This window comes from Coregonus lavaretus (assembly GCF_964263955.1).
Source record: "Coregonus lavaretus genome assembly, chromosome: 12".
In the NCBI taxonomy this organism is placed as follows: domain Eukaryota; kingdom Metazoa; phylum Chordata; class Actinopteri; order Salmoniformes; family Salmonidae; genus Coregonus; species Coregonus lavaretus.
Window position 1 is genome coordinate 36,223,972 of NC_139999.1, and position 24,600 is coordinate 36,248,571.

A 24,600-nucleotide genomic window follows, 5' to 3' on the forward strand; every position below is an offset into this window, starting at 1 on the left:
ATGAGATGCCCTGTGAAAAAAAGGATAACTATTACAAATTACTTTTGTAAAGACGAGAATTCCACCTGAGACAATTTAATTTGACATGAATCTCCTTTTCATCTGGTTTGTCCAATGCTACGCATGCATAATATTTAATGCAATCCTCTCATTGGCAGAATTGTCATCTTTCAGTTGTGCGGTCTGATTGAGCTAATCTGTCTGGCACTCCCACACAGCTCCCAGGCAGTCACTTCAATCACTCGGCAATCTTTTGAATTAATGCGAAGCCAGGACACTTGACTTGTAACTGACCTCCACTAGAAACAATGTTTACCCTCTCTCTTACATTCATGTAGGCTCTATTTTCCCATGTGCGCTGTTATTCATTCATCTGTGTTGCCGTTCTCGCGCCGCGGTCCGCAAATGCGAATGCTATTTGTTGAATATTAGGAATCCAGTAATACTTCTGACATTTTTGTAAAGCACAAATTATTTTATTTTCAAGGAAACCACTGTTATTTACCCCCTTGACGGTTATGATGGGGAGAAAATCAGAGCTGTAGATTGTTTAACCTGTAGCCAAGGCTATATAGCCTGTATGGTTAATCATAGCTGTCATGGGTTACAATCTGCCACAATATCAGTGTTGCCAGGTATACGAGGGGATAGTAGGCCTAGTTGGACAAGGCTATCTGAATGGGCACATGATGGAAGTTAGAGGTAGCCTAAATATTGAGTATTTATTAGGAAAAAAATGAACTGACTATTATGTGACTAAAATGGCTGTGACTAAAACCAAACTAAAATTGTCCAGAGTTTTAGTCGACTGATAATAACTAAAACTAACGAATGATGAAATTACTAAAATGTGACTAAGACTAAAAGCTATTTTAAGACTAAAACTAAGACAAACTAAATCTAAAATAGCTGCCAAAATTAACACTGCTCAAAAGAGAACTCAATATGGTGGTAGTAGTATAGCATAAGATGCAGTAGCACTTAAAAGCAGAAACAGTGACAGACAAATTGACAAACAGAAAAGCGGACAGGCAGCAGGACAGACATACAAGATGGATGGACAGACAGACGGAAGGACAGACAGACAGGCAGACAGGATGAAAAGCAGGGCTGACAGACAGACAGAAACATACCCTCATTACCTGTCTTGTTTATGTTTCTTAAACTACCAAAGCTTTTTAGTTTCCACATTTTGCGCTTTGCTACAGGGTAAGAGATTAGCAGATCAGACGTCCCAGGAAAGCAGAGAAGAGAGAGAATAAAGGAGCACAGGAGAAAAGGAGAAGGAGAGAGGAGAGAAAAGTGATAACGGCAGATATTTTGGAGAAAATAAGTAGATGAGACAAAGGTTTTTCTTTAGATGTCTGTTCAGTATTGACCTATTCCTGATTCACTCTCAAATTTAGTTTCAAGTTTATCCTCAAACAAAGTCTACACAAAGTCTAAAACTCCTCAATGTTCAGATAGAAATGTAATGTGTAGACAGATATGATTCATCTCACATACATTCTATTGAATCTCATACAGTTCTATCTGCAATGTTCTGAATGTTTCACCTAACTAAACCCTGAATACACTGCTGTTGGAAGCTTACGATCTGATTGGCCAATTGTTGTGTCTCCTTTCTGGTTCATGCTCTTCTTCCTGCGATGCTTCTTCCTGTCAACCATCGGGGAGGCGGGGCCTGTGTCTTTAGAGGAAGAGGGGCTGGACACACCCTCGATGGCAGTGTCTGCCACAGTCACACAAGCACAGGAAATAAGTTTGTGTCATATGGTATAGCAGTACAAAAAACTCTCACGGGACATGTGAATCTAGTGGAGAATCATATCCACAACAACTCAAATAAGAGTACACAAGAGGAGCAAGCAAATTCAAAAGTGACAAAATAAATAAACATTATCAAGTCCACAGAGGACCAGGGGGGTATACGTACCCACACTTTGGGCCTTGTAGGAGACAGTAGAGGGGCAGCGCTGCACCCCTCTGCACCCCTCTGACAACCCTCCTCCTGCCCCCTCCTCTACCGGCAGGAGGTTACTGCCACTACCAGGGACTATGGGGGAGAGAGAAATACATTTCAAAGAGATAATGTCTTTTACATAAAGACACTCATGACAATTCAGTGATTAAAGCAAAGAATGTAGATCACTCAATCACTATGGTATTTTTATTAGTAAATGTACAAACATATATTATGATAAATAGATTTGAAACTTGTATCTCATTATGGTAAGTGGTGAAATAAGTATAGCCAGTTATAATTGTAATGTAATGGAAATATACTTCTCCCATGGGCAAAGAAACTCAAAAGGGGTGACGATATTAATTAACAGTAATTTCGATCCGAATGTGCAAATTGTCCAAACAGATCCGCAAGGTAGATGGATGATTTTAAATATGTTATTGGACCATAAACAGATATGGCTCATTAAACTTTACGGACCAAATAATGATGATCCACACTTCTTTGACAATATATATAATACATTATCAACCCTGCAAGCAATACAAGACTCTATTATTATGGTGGGAGATTATAATACTGTTTTAAATAGCTCAATGGACCATAAAGGAAATCACACTACAAACTATCACCCTCATGCTCTTAAGGAAATCATGAATGCCATGGATACATTAGAACTAGTAGATATATGGAGGCTTAAATATTCTGACCTAGTGAGATATTCATGGCGGAGACTCAATCAAGCTAGTCGTCTTGACTTCTTTCTTATGTCATTCTCGTTGGCACCAAATGTTTAAAAAGTGTTGATAGGGGACAGAATGCGGTCGAACCATCATATAATTGGCATATACATTACTCTTACTGAATTTCCACGTGGGCGAGGATATTGGAAATTTAATCAAAGCCTATTGGATGATAACTTGTTTTTAACTAGGACAGAGGAATTTATAACTGATCTTTTCCCGACATAACATAGGTACAGCAAATCCTCTTATTGTATGGGACACTTTTAAATGTGCCTTTAGAGGCCATGCAACTCAGTACTCATCTCGAAATCAAAAGCAATTTAGGTCAAAAGAGTCCATACTAACAAAGGAAATAGAAGGTCTAACAGAACAGATAGATAGCAATAAAAACTGTAACATAGAGGCTCAGAATAAATTAGAGGAAAAACAAAAAGAAATGGAGAAACTTATTCAAGAAATATCAAGTGTAATATATTATAAAAAAATAAAGCAAACTGGATGTAATATGGGGAAAAATGCACCAAATTATTTTTAAATCTTCAACATAGAAATGCTACCAAAAACGATTTACTGAAACTGGTTACAAATGACAGAGTCACCCATGATTCACCAAATTATATTTTGAAGGAGGAAGCAAAGTACTTTAAGCATATGTTTTTGTTTCAGTCGCCTCTAACTGAAGCTAATTGCAGGGATTTGTTTTCTATTGATAATGTAAAATTAACAGCCATACAGAAAGACTCATGTGAAGGTGAAATTACAGAGGAGGAACTTCTGGATGCAATTAAAGACTTTAAGTCCGGGAAAACTCTAGGGTTGGATGGCATATCAGTCGAGGTATACCAAACCTTTTTTGATATACTCAGAGGACCGTTATTAGCATGTTTTAAATGATAGATTATCAGACACTCAAGAAGAAGGTCTGATTTAATTATTACTGAAACAGGATACAAGTGGAAATATAAAGATCCAGTCCATTAAAAAAATTGGAGGCCCCTTACACTTCAGTGTTGTGATGCAAAAATTCTAGCAAAATGTATAGCGCATAGAATTAAAAAGGTATTGTCGGACATTATTCATTCTATCAGACAGGTTTTTTACATGGACGATACATTGGAGATAATATAAGACAAGTACTGGAAACAATAGAACACTATGAAAAATCTGGAAAACCAGGCCTGCTATTCATAGCATACTTTGAAAAGGCATCTGATAAAGTACGACTGGAGTTTATATATAAATGCCTGGAGCATTTCAATTTTGGAGAATCTCTAATAAAATGGGTTACAATCATGTATAGTAACCCTAGGTGTAAAATAGTAAATAATGGCTATTTCTCCGAAAGTTTTAAACTGTCAAGAGGAGTAAAACAAGGTTGTTAACTATCGGCATATCTATTTATTATGGCTATCGAAATGTTAGCTATTAAAATCAGATGCAACAATAATATCAAGGGATTAGAAATCCAGGGCTTAAAAACAAAGGTGTCATTGTACGCTGATGATTAATGTTTTCTTTTAAATCCGCAACTTAAATCCCTCCACAGCCTCATAGAGGATCTAGATACATTTTCTAACCTCTCTGGATTACAACCAAATTATGATAAATGTACTATATTACGTATTGGATCACTAAAAAATACAATTTTTACATTACCATGTAGTTTACCAATAAAATGGTCTGATGGTGATGTGGATATACTCAGAATACATATCCCAAATGAAATAAATGATCTCACTCCAATACATTTTAATAGAAAGTTAGCAAAAATAGATAAGATCTTGCTACCATGGAAAGGTAAATACCTGTCTATTTGTGGAAAAATCACCCTGATTAACTCTTTAGTATTATCCCAGTTTACCTATTTGCTTATGGTCTTGTCTACGCCTAGAGAACAGTTTTTAAAATTATGAGAAAAAAATATTCAATTTTATTTGGAACGGCAAGCTAGACAAAATTAAACGGGCCTATTTATATAATGTATATGAATTCGGAGGACAGGAATTATTAAATATTAAAGCATTAGACCTATCACTAAAAGCTTCAGTCATACAAAAGTTATACTTAAACCCGAACTGGTTCTCTAGCAAATTAGTAAGATTGTCTCATCCCATGTTCAAGAATGGCCCTTTATTCAGATTACAACCTCTCACTTTCAGTTATTTGAAAAGGAAATAATCTCCCAAATGTCACTATTTCTAAAACAAGCCATAGAAAGTTGGTTGCAAGTTTCAATTTAATCCTCCACAAACGACAGAACAAATAATGCAACAAATATTGTGGTTAAACTCAAATATGCTAATTGATAATAGAAAACATTATTTTTTGAAAAAATATTTTTAAAGGTATAATCTTCGTAAATGATAACATAGATAGGACTGGTGGAGTTATGTCGCACATGCAGCTAACAAAAACATATGGAAATGTCTGCTCTACCCAAAATTACAACCAAATAATTGCAGCATTACCGCAAATATAGAAGAGGAAAGTGTACCAGTTTCATTTAAGGATCAAAGGATTGACAGCCGTCCCATATAGATTGTAAAATAGTTGGGAAGAAACTTTTGACGTACCGATTCCATGACATAGTGTTTATGAACTGATAAGCAAAACGACAGCGGATTAAAAACCTAGAATTGTTCAATTAAAATTATTATAAAAAATTCTTACTACCAATAGAATGTTATTTATATGGGGGATACAATCTTCCCAGCTCTGCAGAATTTGCTGCGAAGAGACAAAATCATTAGATCATTTGTTTTGGTACTGTCGATGGCTGAAGGATTGCAATATTTACCTGGAGCTAACCCTGCAGATAGAACTACTGGGTGATCTGAAAAGTCATAGTCAAATCGATCAATAATATAATAATACTTTTAGCAAAAATGTTTATTTTCAATTTACAATCTGTAGAAACAATGAGAATAGAAGGGTTCAGAACTTTTTTGAAACATCACAGTGCAGTTGAAAAATATATGGCAAATAGAAATCCAATATGGATGGTGTTAAGAGATAGATGGGAGGTGTTGAATGGAGCTGAAGGATGGGACTAATGACAACTAACAACAACTAATAACAACAAGAAAGCTAATGTAAAACATACTGTGTCCATAATAAGTATATAGGTTATAGGTTGAGAGCTTTTGTGAAAGAGCACAGTTGGAAAGATATGGCATATAGAAGCAAACCGGATGGACATGGAGAGGTTGAGTGTAGAGTAAGTTCAGGAGTAAAAACAAACAAAATAGAATTATTGTAAAATTGACTATGTCCATAAAATGTATATAGTATGTATAAGCTGGAAGTAGGGGCCTAAGCGTTGTTGTTTACTAGTTTACTCCAATTAGGGAAGGGGTGGTGGGGTTGGAAAGTAATAAAGGGAAATATTTTTTTTTTAAGGATATGTATATACAGTGGGGAGAACAAGTATTTGATACACTGCCGATTTTGCAGGTTTTCCTACTTACAAAGCATGTAGAGGTCTGTAATTTTTATCATAGGTACACTTCAACCGTGAGAGACGGAATATAAAACAAAAATCCAGAAAATCACATTGTATGATTTTAAGTAATTAATTTGCATTTTATTGCATGACATAAGTATTTGATACATCAGAAAAGCAGAACTTAATATTTGGTACAGAAACCTTTGTTTGCAATTACAGAGATCATACGTTTCCTGTAGGTCTTGACCAGGTTTGCACACACTGCAGCAGGGATTTTGGCCCACTCCTCCATACAGACCTTCTCTAGATCCTTCAGGTTTCGGGGCTGTCGCTGGGCAATACGGACTTTCAGCTCCCTCCAAAGATGTTCTATTGGGTTCAGGTCTGGAGACTGGCTAGGCCACTCCAGGACCTTGAGATGCTTCTTACGGAGCCACTCCTTAGTTGCCCTGGCTGTGTGTTTCGGGTCGTTGTCATGCTGGAAGACCCAGCCACGACCCATCTTCAATGCTCTTACTGAAGGAAGGCGGTTGTTGGCTAAGATCTCGCAATACATGGCCCCATCCATCCTCCCCTCAATACGGTGCAGTCGTCCTGTCCCCTTTGCAGAAAAGCATCCCCAAAGAATGATGTTTCCACCTCCATGCTTCACGGTTGGGATGGTGTTCTTGGGGTTGTACTCATCCTTCTTCTTCCTCCAAACACGGCGAGTGGTTTTTAGACCAAAAAGCTCTATTTTTGTCTCATCAGACCACATGACCTTCTCCCATTGCTCCTCTGGATCATCCAGATGGTCATTGGCAAACTTCAGACGGGCCTGGACATGCGCTGGCTTGAGCAGGGGGACCTTGCGTGCGCTGCAGGATTTTAATCCATGACGGCGTAGTGTGTTACTAATGGTTTTCTTTGAGACTGTGGTCCCAGCTCTCTTCAGGTCATTGACCAGGTCCTGCCGTGTAGTTCTGGGCTGATCCCTCACCTTCCTCATGATCATTGATGCCCCACGAGGTAAGATATTGCATGAAGCCCCAGACAGAGGGTGATTGACCGTCATCTTGATCTTCTTCCATTTTATAATAATTGCGCCAACAGTTGTTGCCTTCTCACCAAGCTGCTTGCCTATTGTCCTGTAGCCCATCCCAGCCTTGTGCAGGTCTACAATTGTATCCCTGATGTCCTTACACAGCTCTCTGGTCTTGGCCATGATTGATTCCGTCTCTCACAGTTGAAGTGTACCTATGATAAAAATTACAGACCTCTACATGCTTTGTAAGTAGGAAAACCTGCAAAATCGGCAGTGTATCAAATACTTGTTCTCCCCACTGTATATGTATGTATATGTATTTATATGTATGAATTTGTATATGTATGTGTATGTTTGTATATGTATATATGTATATATACAGTTGAAGTCAGAAGTTTACATACACCTTAGCCAAATACATGTAAACTCAGTTTTTCACAATTCCTGACATTTAATCCTAATAAAAATTCGCTGTTTTAGGTCAGTTAGGATCACCACTTTATTTTAAGAATGTGAAATGTCAGAATAATAGTAGAGAGAATTATTTATTTCAGCTTTTATTTCTTTCATCACATTCCCAGTGGGACAGAAGTTTACATACACTCAAATAGTATTTGGTAGCATTGCCTTTAAATTGTTTAACTTGGGTTAAATGTTTCGGGTAGCCTTCCACAAGCTTCCCACAATAAGTTGGGTGAATTTTGGCCCATTCCTCCTGACAGAGCTGGTGTAACTGAGTCAGGTTTGTAGGCCTCCTTGCTCGCACACGCTTTTTCAGTTCTGCCCACAAATTTTCTATAGGATTGAGGTCAGGGCTTTGTGATGGCCACTCCAATACCTTGACTTTTTTGTTCGTAAGCCATTTTGCCACAACTTTGGAAGTATACTTGGGGTCATTGTCCATTTGGAAGACCCATTTGCGACTAAGGTTTAATTTCCTGACTGATGTCTTGAGATGTTGCTTCAATATATCCACATAAAAAGTGAAATAATCTGTCTGTAAACAATTGTTGGAAAAATTACTTGTGTCATGCACAAAGTAGATGTCCTAACCGACTTGCCAAAACTATAGTTTGTTAACAAGAAATTTGTGGAGTGGTTGAAAAACGAGATTAAACTTCTGACTTCCACTGTATATATACAGTGGGGAGAACAAGTATTTGATACACTGCCGATTTTGCAGGTTTTCCTACTTACAAAGCATGTAGAGGTCTGTAATTTTTATCATAGGTACACTTCAACTGTGAGAGACGGAATCTAAAACAAAAATCCAGAAAATCACACGTATGATTTTTAAGTAATTAACTTGCATTTTATTGCATGACATAAGTATTTGATCACCTACCAACCAGTAAGAATTCTGGCTCTCACAGACCTGTTAGTTTTTCTTTAAGAAGCCCTCCTGTTCTCCATTCATTACCTGTATTAACTGCACCTGTTTGAACTCGTTACCTGTATAAAAGACACCTGTCCACACACTCAATCAAACAGACTCCAACCTCTCCACAATGGCCAAGACCAGAGAGCTGTGTAAGGACATCAGGGATAAAATTGTAGACCTGCACAAGGCTGGGATGGGCTACAGGACAATAGGCAAGCTCAAGATGTCGGTCAATCACCCTCGGTCTGGGGCTCCATGCAAGATCTCACCTCGTGGGGCATCAATGATCATGAGGAAGGTGAGGGATCAGCCCAGAACTACACGGCAGGACCTGGTCAATGACCTGAAGAGAGCTGGGACCACAGTCTCAAAGAAAACCATTAGTAACACACTACGCCGTCATGGATTAAAATCCTGCAGCGCACGCAAGGTCCCCCTGCTCAAGCCAGCGCATGTCCAGGCCCATCTGAAGTTTGCCAATGACCATCTGGATGATCCAGAGGAGGAATGGGAGAAGATCATGTGGTCTGATGAGACAAAAATAGAGCTTTTTGGTCTAAACTCCACTCGCCGTGTTTGGAGGAAGAAGAAGGATGAATACAACCCCAAGAACACCATACCAACGTGAAGCTTGGAGGTGGAAACATCATTCTTTGGGGATGCTTTTCTGCAAAGGGGACAGGACGACTGCACCGTATTGAGGGGAGGATGGATGGGGCCATGTATTGCGAGATCTTAGCCAACAACCTCCTTCCCTCAGTAAGAGCATTGAAGATGGATCGTGGCTGGGTCTTCCAGCAAGACAACGACCCGAAACACACAGCCAGGGCAACTAAGGAGTGGCTCCGTAAGAAGCATCTCAAGGTCCTGGAGTGGCCTAGCCAGTCTCCAGAACTGAACCCAATAGAAAATCTTTGGAGGGAGCTGAAAGTCTGTATTGCCCAGCGACAGCCCCGAAACCTGAAGGATCTGGAGAAGGTCTGTATGGAGGAGTGGGCCAAAATCCCTGCTGCAGTGTGTGCAGGAAACGTATGATCTCTGTAATTGCAAACAAAGGTTTCTGTACCAAATATTAAGTTCTGCTTTTCTGATGTATCAAATACTTATGTCATGCAATAAAATGCAAATTAATTACTTAAAAACCATACAATGTGATTTTCTGGATTTTTGTTTTAGATTCCGTCTCTCACAGTTGAAGTGTACCTATGATAAAAATTACAGACCTCTACATGCTTTGTAAGTATGAAAACCTGCAAAATTGGCAGTGTATCAAATACTTGTTCTCCCCACTGTATATATATATATATATATATATATATATATATATATATATATATATATGCGAGAAAAGAAAACATATGGGGGATTGGAAGTGATGCAGTCAATTAAATTGATGGAAGTTACAATCTATCTGCAATATTAAAGCTGATCTACCCCTTTAAAAAAAAGAAGGAAAAAAGTTGTCAAGTGCTTATTTCTGTTCTATTACATAAGTGCAATGTTTTTTTACATCCCAAATTTGGTGAGAGAGATGGATGAAAGAAAGGTCTGAAGAAGAGTAAGTTACAGGGAGCAGGGGCGGTGTGTTCAATAGGGCGATATGGGCGACGCACTGCCAAACGGGAAAAGGAAGGGATTTTTTTTCTAATCAATTATATCACGGCAACAGTAGTTATCAGTGTTGTAATCTAGACGTCTGATCTGCCACAGTGCCACACTGCCACTAAATGTCCAATCAGGCTAAAGTCGTGCTTCAAATGGCTCCCCCCCCCTTTTGGGGCGATTTCAGTCAGGTTGAAAATCGCCCAGAAGTCTGTCATAGACTCCCATGTAAAATCTATTTTTTTCAAATTTCAGAGCTTTCAATACAATCTCTATGGGTGTCTGAGGGCTTGCACTTACGCGCTTTCGTCATACGTAACGTAACCATGAACGTAACTAAGAAAAGAGCGGGTAGCCTCATCAATCAATTCACGTACTACTATCAAGATGGCTATAGCGTTCAGTGCAACTCGATTGTGTCTTTGAAAGAAGTTCCTTTTTGTCGGCGAACAAATGAAGATAAATTGGCAACGAAACAATTAGGACCTCCCAGACCAAATTTAATAATTCAACAGGTTTCTACTAAAGGCGGAAAGTCCTACACCCGAGGATTTTCCAAAAATTGGTACGAACGAAAAAAGACATTGCCACTCAACTGGATGAGGGATACAGGCTAGCTGTCCGCCGCCACAACGATGAGGTTAGTGTTGATAATCACAAGTTTACTGGAGAACTGAGACCAAGTAGAGACTTTGGACAGGGTGGATATGGTATAATAAAGGCAGTTTATTCAGAGGTAAAGATATCTGGAATCGCGTGCACGGACCCGTTCGTCAAACTCTTAGGGAGCTATACATTAAGCCCCATTACTTACCATATCAGATAAGAGAAATTGCTGCAGCTACATATATTTTACATCCTGGCCCTACATAGTTCACTATTTGCATCACTTACCAAAATATTACATGTGGTCATATATGCTTGGAAAGTGGAGATGCCATAGAACGTCAAAAAAGTAAACATTGCTGGAGACACATTGCCGTTTTGGAGAAGACATCGCGTTTGCTAGCGAAGAGATTTGTTGTGGCAAATGAACTTGGGCTGGGAATTGCCAGGAACCTCACGATAAGATATATGCATTGCGAGTCTCATGATTCTATACGTATTGCGATTCGATACTGTGATTTTATTGCGCACCATATGTCTGTTGCAGAGGGATCAGAAAGCCATGAGAACGAGTTTTGATCAGTCATGGAAATAAAAGTGCTGAAAACAAATTGGCTCCCAATGTGAAAAGATTGAGAACAAGCTATGAAGGAACAATAATGGTGTTTTGGTGCAGGTACAGCCAACTAGCGCTAAAATATTGCGATATTGTCAATACAGTATATCGTAAAGTATCACTATGTAACTCGATTTCTTTCACCCCAATCCCTCAAATTAACGGTAAATAACTGAATTGTTTGCCCCACATTTAGCTAAGATGATTAGCTAGCCAGCTAAAATGTTTTATTTAGTTAGCAGTCGCATCTACAATATTTTACTGTCAATAACATGTCTCCAAAAATGACGTGGTGTCTCCAATTGTGTTGACATTTTACAATTGCGATGCGCATCCATGAGTATCCACTTTCTGTAGCTCAGCTGGTAGAGCACTGCGCTTGTAACGCCAAGGTAGTGGGTTCGATCCCCGGGACCACCCATACACAAAAATGTATGCACGCATGACTGTAAGTCGCTTTGGATAAAAGCGTCTGCTAAATGGCATATTATTATTATTATTATTATTATTATTATTATTATTATTATTATTATTATCTGAAGAGAGCCCCGAAACATTGTGTGCAGACATTTTATGCAATAAATGAAGTAGGTTGAATCTAGTAGTTCTGATCTTCTGATTGGTCCTGATGAGTTGGGCGAGGTCCCCTCCAGGCTAGTGTCACTGTTGCATTGGCTCTGAGTCGGGTTCTCTGTCTTCAAATGTTCAGCCTAAGAGAGGGGATTTTTGTGTGTGTGTGTGTGTGTGTGTTTAACAGTGATGATGTGTGTGTGTGTGTGTGTGTGTGTGTGTGTGTGTTTAACAGTGATGATGTGTGTGTGTGTGTGTTTGTGTGTGTGTGTGTGTGTGTGTGTCCTCAGAGCAAGAACTCGTGAGTTGGAAGAACTGAGAGGCCTATGGCGTGGGTGTTGTCCTTGGCCACCTGCTGACAAGGCTGACAAGATAGGACCCTTTTGTCCATTGTTATTGGATAGGAACATAACTTATAACCAGCTCCTGACCTAAATAGATCTTAGCACAACATTTTACTCAACATATCATATTCCATATTCACTATAACAAATATATTTACTACGACATTAGCAAGAACCGCCACATCCTCAGCCGGCTAATCCAGTGTGTGAAGTTTTGCGGAGTGTTTGAGTTAGCTTTGCGAGGCAAAGATGAAACTGAGGGCTCCACCAACCCTGGTAAGCCAACACTTTTGAGATCAGTCAATAAATGCTTCTGGTATTGACTTATATGCTGCCCCTGTCTTCATGTTGTTGCTGGACATATCTTTTTTAAAATGTGTGTAGGTCACCTAAATCATCAGAAAAATTGCCCCCCCCTGAGAATTTTTTCAGGAGCCGCCACTGACAGGGAGAATGATGGCAAAACAGTGAGACACATTTACATTTTAGTCATTTAGCAGACGCTCTTATCCAGAGCGACTTACAGTTAGTGAGCGCATACATTATTATTATTATTATTTTTTTTTTTCATACTGGCCCCCCGTGGGAATCGAACCCACCACCCTGGCGTTGCAAACACCAAGATGGATAGAGAGAATATGCTCTAGATTAGGTTCAGAGAGAATATGCTCTAGATTAGGTTCAGCGAGAGGGAGAATGAAAGGGGAGAGAGAGTGATAGAGAGTGAGTGGCTGTCCTTTTGGGGCCCCTTTTACCTGCACTGGCCCCCTCAGGCCCCTGGACATCTTTGACCAGGCCGTTGAGGCCGGGCGGAGGGCCACAGGAAGGGACGGCACCAGCACGGGGCGGGCGTTTCCCTGGCACCTTCACCGTCACCCGCAGCATGTCCATTTCCTTCCCATGGGCATTCTGCATGTAGTCCTGTCAGGTCAGTGGGAAAGGTCGACCATTACAGAAGATATATAGGGGTATTGTAGCATGGTCCAATCCGTTCTGAGATTCAATAGTGTTCAGCAGGTTATACAAGGGTCGTTCCACCAATTGGCTGCCTTCTGAGCAGTGTAATTTGGTGGGGGGAAAAAAAAACATTTTCTTTCACCTAATTTTAATATTCTGTCATAAAGAGCACATGTTCAACTTAATAAAAATATATAAAAACATCTCAAGATGTTACATTTAAAAAATGAACTATATTAAGTGCCTATTAAGTGCAAAGTAAAGTTACAGGGTTGACCGTAACACGTTTGACGATTTCATCTTAAATCAGCCATAAATCCCCTTGTGACAAGGGGAATGAAAGCTTGCTGTGTGCAACAGGGACGGGCAATTGAATGCAAGCTTTTAAAAAATAAATTGTTAAAACATTTCTAGCCTGTCTATCTATGGGTAACAGGGTTGACGTGTTAAGCTCGACCCGCTCAGTTTTCCTCCACAAAACACCAGAAAATTGCCAAAAAGAGCAGAACCAGCTCACCTGTTTTTACACTAGGGTTTGACTATAAGTTGTTCAATGTTTATTTTGAAAAATACTATAATAAAGGAATAGTTTGACCATATTAAAACGAGAGTTCAGTTCACCTAACAGGGTTGACCTTAAAATGAGGGGGGGGGGGGGGGGTTTACCTTAAAAATGAATCACTAATCACATTAAATAAATAATAATCGCCAGAAATGACTATGAAAGCAACATAATAACTAGGGCTTTACAATGATGGTAAAAACTTGGGGACATTTTGGGGTTAAGTGGGTTAACATCTTCCTAGAAGTCACAGAGGGTGCACATAGAGACATGTAAAAATGCTGTCTTTATTCATATAAAAAATCTGATTTATTGAATTTGACATGTGGTCTATATTAAATGGCAATTAATTTAATATAAAAGGCTTTTTAAATGAAATATTTGTACTTAAAATATCAATGGCACTCATTTAGTGGAACGACCCACAAACTATACCACTGTAGCCAACTGTGGGATTCAATATCCAACCATACTCCAAAGTCCCTGTCATAGAGCCCAGAGTTTTTCCTGTCAGGTCATGTGGTCAAATAGACAAACTCAATTTCTCAGTCTAGGAAGCTCTATCATAAATGCGTGTCCCTAATCAGCTATATGTGAGGTTATTAGGGATATGTCCATACAAACAGCTAGACTATAGTGTAGCACTGTGTGTCAGTGCATTGACTCACATTGACGCTTGAGTGATAGGAGAGCATGCCGTTGTTGGACAGCGTGACATATTTCTTCTTCCATTCCTTGTTGAGGGAGTTGCCACTGCGCTTCAGTAGGATACTCTGGTGGAGGGAGAGAGGGATGGAGAAGAGGAGACAAGGATAAGACACACATTCTTTATCTGTTCTTTGTTATCTTTCATCACCCTTATGCCAAAAGAGCCTAGCAGGAGCCTAGAAATTCTCAAAGGTAAGTTGAATCCCTCTCCTAGCTCCATGACGTGAGTTCATTGTCTGTGGTGAGCTCCTAAAGACTGCTGTGATTTCCTCTCTACACAGCTCCTACAGGATATACTGTCACCCACCTGTTTAATGGGGATGGAGCGTCCACTGCCCAGGTCTCCTATCTTACTGTCTGTACTCCTCCTCTCTGAGTCACTGCCCCTTCGGCCCTGCAGACAGGGCACAGGACAAACGACAACAATAAACAGGAGAAAACAGAGGGAGAGAGAGAGAGAGAGAGAAAAATACAGACAGAGAGTGAAGGAAAAGGCACAGGAGAGGGACTATAATCCATGAACAAAGCTAAAAAGAGTACATTTCAAAGAAAGCACAGGGCCCCTGAGAGGGTTATGGATGGGTCGATGAGGAAACTAAAGTCAGTAAATGTGAAAGTGTGTGTGTGGGTGGGCGCCTGCGTGTGTATACATGTTGGAGAGTATGTTACCGTGAAGCGGGAGCCGGTGCGTCGCCGGGGGGCGCTGCGGACAGACCCTGGGGTGGCACTGCCCAGCCTCTCCCCCCCTGCTGCCCCACCGATCTCCTTATGACTGATCACTGGGGTGGAGGGCAGGGAGGACGAGTAGTCACTGCTCTGACCACCGTTACTGGCCTGAGAGAGAGAGAGAGAGACAGAGAGAGAGACAGAAAGAGTGACAGACAGTAAACATTTGAAAAGAGAGAGAGAGAGATAACAGAGAATGATGTCTGAATATCTGAAAAAATATGGAAACAAAATCTTTATACAGTATCTGATTGGGCACTGATCTGGACAATACCAGTCCAACATTATTAACATCCTATTGATTTGGGCCAGTGCCTCATCTCCAGTATGGAGGACTAGAGGCCAGAGTTGCTGCTGTACCTGTCCAGGAAAGACTCCTGACACTGGGGTAGAGCCTCCAGAGTGACTGGGAGAGTTGGGCAGGGATTTACAGGAGGCCAGTAGAGCTGCCTGCTTCTTCACTGCCATGATCTTGTGGGCAGCTATGATAGGTAGAGAGAGAGGACAAATACAAACATTACTCTTGTCAGACAGTCATCTTTCTAGATGCTGCTTATATATGAATTTGAAATTAATTGAATTGGTTGATTCATTCAAATTCCCAGCTAAGCAGCAACATTGTACTGAAATAACTGAAAAGGAGCAGTGTGTGTGTGTGTGTGTGTGCGCGCGTGTCCTCACCCTCGGTGAAGACGCGGTTAACGTTGAGGCCGTAGGTAGCGCAGGTCTCGTAGTAGGTACAGCGCCTCACGTCTGAACACAGCTGTCTGGCCCTGGCGTCCTCTATCACCCGAGGGTTGGTGCTATTGATTTTATCTGGAGGAAGGAGGAACTACCTCAACACTACATTCCAACTTACATCAACACTACACCCCATTGGGAAACTACATCAACACTACATCTGTCACGGTTTCGGCCGAGACTGCTCCTCCTCCTGGTTCGGGCAGGCTTCGGCGAGCGCCGTCCCCGGAGTACTAGCTGCCACCGCTCTATGTTTCGTCAGTCGATTGCTTTTGTCTGTCTGTATCACCTGTGGCCATTTGTGTGTTGATTGCGTGCCCTATAAGTTCCTTGTTTTGTGTTAGTATTATTGTGTGTTGTTATTTTTACTGCCACAGTGTCGGAGCTACGTCTTTGCTCCCTGTTTGTTTTGTGTTTAGTGTTTACGCGTGTGCGTAATTCTCCCTCGCCTCTTTGTGTTTTTGAGGTCAGAGGTTTTCCAGTTTCTTTGGACTATTAAATATACTGTTGGACTTTACCTCAGTGTCCTGCGCCTGACTCCTCCACCACATCCACATCGGTAACGTGACAGAACAACACACCATCATGGAGTCAGCAGGAACAGCGGCGGTACCCGAATCCCTGGAGGACCGGATCAACTACCAGGACAACATGATCCGGCAACTCGGGACCGCCATGGACGAGGTGTCCCACACTCTGCGCCGATTGGTGAATCGAGAGGTGCCCACGCACTCTTACAACATCCCATCACCAACGGCCAGTCCTCCTCTCTCAGCACCGGAACCCAGTGGCATTCGGCTCTCGCTCCCGAGGGCATATGACGGTTCTGCAGCCGGGTGTCAGGGATTCCTCCTGCAGGTGGAACTTTACCTTGCCACCATACACCCGGCGCCCTCGGGATACGAGAGCGTCTCCGCCCTCATCTCCTGTCTATCCGGCAAGGCGTTGGAGTGGGCCAACGCCGAATGGAGGGGAATAGACGCCACAACCATCACCTACGCGGAGTTCTCCCGCCGCTTCAGGGCTGTCTTCGATCATCCACCTGAGGGGAAAGCGGCGGGAGAGCGTCTATTCCACCTTCGACAGGGGAAGAGGAGCGCACAGGAGTTCGCACTGGAGTTCCGGACACTAGCGGCTGATGCGGGGTGGAAAGAGAGGGCCCTCATCGACCACTACCGGTGTAGCCTACGAGAGGACGTTCGACGTGAGCTGGCCTGCAGGGACACCAACCTGTCGTTCGACCAGTTGGTGGACATTTCCATCCGTCTAGACACCCTGCTGGCTACCCGCGGACGTCCCGAGTGGGGGTCGTCCATTCCACCCTCCAGCACCTCCGAGCCGATTCCCATGGAGCTCGGGGGTGCTGGCGCTAGAGAGAGGAGGAGAGGGAACCCGAGGGGGGCCATCCCCTGCACCACCTGTGGTCGTGGAGGACACACCGCGGCCAGGTGCTGGGGAGGGTCTCCTGGGAGAGGTGACAACAGGCCACGCACTGGGGAGTCATTTCAGGTGAGTAGGCGCCCCACTTACCCAGAGCTTTCTGTTGGTCACATGAGTATTCCTGTGAGATTTCCACAGGTGGCACCTCATTCCCAGCATAAGGCGCTAGTAGATTCAGGCGCAGCTGGGAACTTTATTGATCGGGCATTTTGTGGTAGGTTAGGAATTCCCCTTCGGCCGGTAGAAGCTCCATTTCCTGTCCACGCATTAGACAGCCGGCCGTTGGGGTCGGGTCTGATCAGGGAGGTCACAACACCACTGACGATGACGACGCAGAGGGGTCATGAGGAGACCATTCAGTTTTATCTGATTGACTCTCCTGCGTACCCCGTGGTGTTGGGCCTTCCCTGGTTAAGCACCCATGATCCTACTATAGCGTGGCAACAGAGGGCTCTTATGGAGTGGTATGCCCAGTGTGTAGGGAGATGTCTAGGTGTTTCCGTAGGGGCGACCTCGGTAGAGAGTCCGAACCAAGTGCCCGCACTGCGCATTCCCCCTGAGTATGAGGATTTAGCACTCGTGTTTAGCAAATCGAGGGCAACACGGCTACCTCCTCACAGACAGGGGGACTGTGCGATAAATCTCCAGACAGGAGCAGCCCTTCCCCGGAGTCATGTGTATCCCCTGTCTCAAGAGGAAACAGCGGCTATGGAGACTTACACAGCCGAGTCCTTGGCACAGGGATACATACGGTCCTCTACTTCCCCGGTCTCCTCGAGTTTCTTCTTTGTGAAGAAGAAGGACGGGGGATTGCGCCCGTGTATTGATTACCGTAGTCTCAATCAGATCACAGTTAAATACAGTTACCCACTTCCACTGATTGCGACGATGACGGAGTCATTACGCGGAGCGCGGTTCTTCACAAAGTTGGATCTCAGGAGCGCGTACAATCTGGTGCGCATTAGGGAGGGGGATGAATGGAAAACAGCATTTAGCACCACCTCGGGTCATTACGAGTATCTCGTCATGCCATACGGGTTAATGAATGCTCCTTCAGTCTTCCAATCCTTTGTTGACGAGATTTTCCGGGACATGCATGGGCAGGGTGTAGTAGTTTACATCGACGACATCCTAGTGTATTCTTCTACACGAGCCGAGCATGTAGCCCAGGTGCGCCGAGTGTTGAGAAGACTGTTGGAGCATGACCTGTATGTCAAGGCAGAGAAATGCCTGTTCTTCCAGGAGTCCGTCTCCTTTTTGGGTTATCGGTTGTCCGCGTCTGGCGTGGAGATAGAGGTAGACCGGGTATCGGCCGTGCGTAATTGGCAAACTCCAACCACTGTAAAAGAGGTGCAGCAGTTCTTGGGTTTTGCTAATTACTACCGGAGGTTTATTCGGGGTTTTGGACAGGTTGCAGCTCCCATTACGTCCCTGTTAAAGGGGGGTCCGGTTCGTTTGCAGTGGTCGGCTGAGGCGGACAGGGCATTTGTCAAACTAAAGAACCTGTTCACCTCGGCCCCTGTGCTGGCGCATCCGGATCCCTCTTTACCCTTCCAAGTAGAGGTAGACGCGTCCGAGACCGGTATTGGGGCAGTTCTGTCACAACGGTCCGGCACGCCACCTAAACTCCGCCCCTGTGCGTTCTACTCCAAGAAGCTCAGCTCGGCGGAGCGTAATTATGATGTTGGGGACAGGGAGCTGTTAGCCGTAGTCCAGGCCCTAAAGGTGTGGAGGCATTGGCTTGAGGGGGCTCAACACCCTTTCCTCATTCTGACTGATCACCGTAACCTGGAGTACATCCGGGCAGCTAGGAGATTGAACCCTCGTCAGGCTAGGTGGAACATGTTCCTAACCCGGTTCGTTTTTAAGATCACATACATCCCTGGGTCCCAGAATGGTAAGGCAGACGCCCTGTCCCGGCGGTATGACACAGAGGAGAGGTCCAACGAGCCTACTTCCATATTGCCGGAGTCTTGTTTGGTGGCTCCGGTGGTATGGGAGGTCGATGCGGAAATCGAGCGGGCACTGCGTACCGACCCTACTCCCCCCGAGTGTCCTGTGGGGCGGACGTACGTTCCGCTCGAGATTCGTGATCGACTGATTTATTGGGCTCATACATCACCCTCCTCTGGACATCCAGGTATTGGCCGGACCGTGCACTGTCTTAGCATGAAATACTGGTGGCCAACGTTAGCTAGGGATGTGAGGGTTTATGTCTCCTCCTGCTCGGTGTGTGCCCAGTGTAAGGCGCCTAGACATTTGCCCAGGGGTAAGCTACACCCCCTGCCCGTTCCACAACGACCATGGTCCCACCTATCGGTGGATTTCGTAACCGATCTTCCCCCCTCCCAGGGGAATACCACCATTTTGGTCGTTGTGGATCGGTTTTCCAAGGCCTGTCGTCTCCTTCCCATGCCGGGTCTCCCTACTGCCCTACAAACCGCTGAGGCCCTATTTACCCATGTTTTCCGGCACTATGGGGTCCCCGAGGATATAGTGTCTGACCGAGGTCCCCAGTTCACCTCCAGAGTTTGGGGGGCGTTCATGGAACGGTTGGGGGTCTCGGTAAGCCTTACCTCGGGGTACCACCCAGAGAGCAATGGGCAGGTGGAACGTGTCAACCAGGATGTGGGTAGGTTTTTGAGGTCCTATTGCCGGGACCGGCCGGAGGAGTGGTCTAGGTTCATCCCCTGGGCAGAGATGGCCCAGAACTCTCTCCGCCACTCCTCCACCAATTTAACACCTTTCCAGTGTGTTTTAGGCTATCAGCCGGTCCTGGCACCATGGCACGAGAGCCAGATCGAGGCTCCTGCGGTGGACGAGTGGATTTGGCGCTCGGAGGAGACGTGGGACGCTGCCCATGTCCATCTGCAGCGTGCCATCCGTCAACAAAAGGCGAGCGCCGACCGCCACCGCAGTGAGGGACCGGTGTACGCACCGGGAGATCGAGTCTGGCTCTCGACTCGAAACCTGCCCCTCCGCCTGCCCTGCCGGAAGCTGGGTCGGCGGTTTGTGGGGCCCTTCAAAGTCCTGAGAAGATTGAACGAGGTGTGTTACAGGTTACAACTGCCTATAGAGTATAAAAATATTAACCCCTCGTTCCATGTGTCTCTTCTCAGGCCGGTGGTAGCTGGCCCACTCCAAGAAGATGAGATAGGAGAGACCCCTCCGCCCCCTTTGGACATCGAGGGGGCCCCGGCGTACCGGGTCCGGACCATCTTGGACTCGAGGCGCCGGATGAGTGGTCTCCAGTATCTCGTGGAGTGGGAGGGGTACGGTCCGGAGGAACGGTGCTGGGTGCCCAGGAGGGACATACTCGATCCATCCCTCCTGACTGAGTTTCACCATGGGCATCCCACGCGCCCGGGTCCGCGTCCTCCTGGCCGTCCCCGAGGCCGGGGTCGGCGCACGGCTGGAGCCGCGCGTCAAGGGGGGGGTACTGTCACGGTTTCGGCCGAGACTGCTCCTCCTCCTGGTTCGGGCAGGCTTCGGCGAGCGCCGTCCCCGGAGTACTAGCTGCCACCGCTCTATGTTTCGTCAGTCGATTGCTTTTGTCTGTCTGTATCACCTGTGGCCATTTGTGTGTTGATTGCGTGCCCTATAAGTTCCTTGTTTTGTGTTAGTATTATTGTGTGTTGTTATTTTTACTGCCACAGTGTCGGAGCTACGTCTTTGCTCCCTGTTTGTTTTGTGTTTAGTGTTTACGCGTGTGCGTAATTCTCCCTCGCCTCTTTGTGTTTTTGAGGTCAGAGGTTTTCCAGTTTCTTTGGACTATTAAATATACTGTTGGACTTTACCTCAGTGTCCTGCGCCTGACTCCTCCACCACATCCACATCGGTAACGTGACAACATCTCATTGGGAAACTCCAGCAACACTACATCTCATTGGGAAACTACATCAACACTACATCTCATTGGGAAACTACATAAACACTATCTCATTGGAAACCTTCATAAACCTTTATAAACCCATATAGACTCCACATGATGTTATCTTTAGAATAACATGGGTTGTTTGGGTATGGGTGGGGTCTTACCTTGGGTGCCCACGACTATGAAGGGGATCTCAGCGATGTTGCGGTGAGTGCCCAGCTCGCTGTAGTTCCTGTACACTTCCTGGAAACTGGCCTCGTTCTCCAGACTGAAGACCAGGATGACCCCGTCCACCCAGCTAGCCATCTGGAGGGGAGGGGGTGAGACGGCAGGGGAGGATAGGAGAGGGGAAAAGAGGTAAACAAATGGGGAGAGAAGGTGTGAGAGAACGTAAAGATAACAGGTGAGAAGAGTAAAACAGTCCAACGTATTGGTTCATATCACTCTGTCAACTCCATGTGTTTTAAAGGAGACTCACTACTCATCAGTCTGTAGTCAGTAAAGCCTCCACCTACCTGTGCATCTGGGGGTCCTGTCTCCTCCCTGATCAGCAACATGTGACTGTTACCATCAACCAGCACCTCCTTCTTATACCTGCCCTCTGAGAGAGAGCGCGCGCAAGAGAGAGAGAGAGAGAGAGAGAGAGAGAGAGAGAGAGAGAGAGATGTTTCAAAATCACAGTCTACTTGAACAGAGCAATACTCAATCATGAGGCATCAAAGCCAAAGGAACTGAATAATATTAAGAAATGCTATAGATGGAAGGATAGTAGTTTCGAAACCTACCAAAAAACTATTAGGCAACAACAAATTCAATCCATTCTAGACAACTTCCTGGACAAAACGTTCCACTGTAATAGTGAAGGTGTAAACTTGGCATTAGAAAACCTAAACAGTATATTTGACCTCTCAGCTTCCCTATCAAATCTAAAAATCTCTAACAGAAAACTGAAGAAAAGTAACAACAGTGATAAATGGTTTGATAAAGAATGCAAAAACCTAAGAAAGAAATTGAGAAACCTATCCAACCAAAAACATAGAGACCCAGAAAACCTGAGCCTACGCCTTCACTATGGTGAATCACTAAAACAATACAGAAATACACTACGGAAAAAGAAGGAACAGCATGTCAGAAATCAGCTCAATGTAATTGAAGAATCCATAGACTAACCACTTCTGGGAAAATTGGAAAACACTAAACAAACAACAACACGAAGAGCTATCTATCCAAAACGGAGATGTATGGGTAAACCACTTCTCCAATCTTTTTGGCCCTATAACAGAGAACAAACAGCAAAAAAATATACATGATCAAATGCAAATCTTAGAATCAACTATTAAAGACTACCAGAACCCACTGGATTCTCCAATTACATTGAATGAACTACAGGACAAAATACAAACCCTCCAACCCAAAAAGGCCTGTGGTGTTGATGGTATCCTCAATTAAATGATAAAATATACAGACCACAAATTCCAATTAGCTATACTTAAACTCGTTAACATCATCCTTAGCTCTGGCATCTTCCCCAATATTTGGAACCAAGGACTTATCACCCCAATCCACAAAAGTGGAGACAAATTTAACCCCAATAACTACCGTGGGATATGTGTCAACAGCAACCTTGGGAAAATCCTCTGCATTATCATTAACAGCAGACTAGTTCATTTCCTCAGTGAATACAATGTACTGAGCAAATGTCAAATTGGCTTTTTACCAAATTACCGTACAACAGACCACGTATTCACCCTGCACACCCTAATTGACAAACAAACAAACCAAAACAAAGGCAAAGTCTTCTCATGCTTTGTTGATTTCAAAAAAGCTTTTGACTCAATTTGGCATGAGGGTCTGCTATAGAAGTTGATGGAAAGTGGGGTTGGGGGAAAAACATACAACATTATAAAATCCATGTAGACAAACAACAAGTGTGCGGTTAAAATTGGCAAAAAACAAACACATTTCTTTCCACAGGGCCGTGGAGTGAGACAGGGAGGCAGTTTAAGCCCCACCCTCTTCAACATATATATCAACGAATTGGCGAGGGCACTAGAACAGTCTGCAGCACCCGGCCTCACCCTACTAGAATCTGAAGTCAAATGTCTACGGTTTGCTGATGATCTGGTGCTTCTGTCACCAACCAAGGAGGGCCTACAGCAGCACCTAGATCTTCTGCACAGATTCTGTCAGACATGGGCCCTGACAATAAATCTCAGTAAGACAAAAATAATGGTGTTCCAAAAAAGGTCCAGTTGCCAGGACCACAAATACAAATTCCATCTAGACACCGTTGCCCTAGAGCACACAAAAAACTATACATACCTCGGCCTAAACGTCAGCGCCACAGGTAACTTCCACAAAGCTGTGAACGATCTGAGAGACATGGTAAGAAGGGCCTTCTATGCCATCAAAAGGAACATAAAATTTGACATACCAATTAGGATCTGGCTAAAAATACTTGAATCAGTTATAGAACCCATTGCCCTTTATGGTTGTGAGGTCTGGAGTCCGCTCACCAACCAAGAATTCACAAAATGGGACAAACACCAAAAATATCCTCAGTGTACAACGAAAAACACCAAATAATACATGCAGAGCAGAATTAGGCCAATACCCGCTAATTATTAAAATCCAGAAAAGAGACGTTAAATTCTATAACCACTTAAAAGGAAGCGATTCACAAACCTTCCATAACAAAGCCATCACCTACAGAGAGATGAACTTGGAGAAAAGTCCCCTAAGTAAGCTGGTCCTGGGGCTCTGTTCACAAACACAAACAGACCCCACAGAGCCCCAGGACAACAACAACAACAACAACAACACAATTAGACCCAACCAAATCATGAGAAAACAAAAAGAGAATTACTTGACACATTGGAAAGAACAAACAAAAAAACAGAGCAAACTAGAATGCTATTTGGCTCTAAACAGAGAATACACAGTGGCAGAATACCTGACCACTGTGACTGACTCAAACTTAAGGAAAGCTTTGACTATGTACAGACTCAGTGAGCATAGCCTTGTTATTGAGAAAGGCCGCCGTAGGCAGACCTGGCTCTCAAGAGAAGACAGGCTATGTGCACACTGCCCACAAAATGAGGTGGAAACTGAGCTGCACTTCCTAACCTCCTGCCAAATGTATGACCATATTAGAGACACATATTTCCCTCAGATTACAGAGATCCACAAAGAATTAGAAAACAAACCCAATTTTGATAAACTCCCTTATCTACTGGGTGAAATACCACAGTGTGCCATCACAGCTGCAAGATTTGTGACCTGTTGCCACAAG

General features: G+C 43.7%; 1 pseudogene across 1 annotated transcript in view; it reads right to left on the bottom strand.

Moving 5' to 3' along the window:
* Positions 1–24,600, bottom strand: part of LOC311138384 (arf-GAP with GTPase, ANK repeat and PH domain-containing protein 1-like) — a 68,722-nt pseudogene that overhangs the window by 8,854 nt on the left and 35,268 nt on the right. The window contains exons 4-14 of the transcript in view: positions 21,824–21,909; positions 21,473–21,614; positions 15,935–16,069; positions 15,614–15,735; positions 15,197–15,361; positions 14,835–14,921; positions 14,488–14,592; positions 13,056–13,221; positions 1,937–2,056; positions 1,595–1,732; positions 1,143–1,202 (exon numbers count right to left, since the gene is read on the bottom strand). The product of the transcript in view is annotated as an arf-GAP with GTPase, ANK repeat and PH domain-containing protein 1-like (transcript). The remainder of the gene's footprint in view (positions 1–1,142; positions 1,203–1,594; positions 1,733–1,936; positions 2,057–13,055; positions 13,222–14,487; positions 14,593–14,834; positions 14,922–15,196; positions 15,362–15,613; positions 15,736–15,934; positions 16,070–21,472; positions 21,615–21,823; positions 21,910–24,600) is intronic.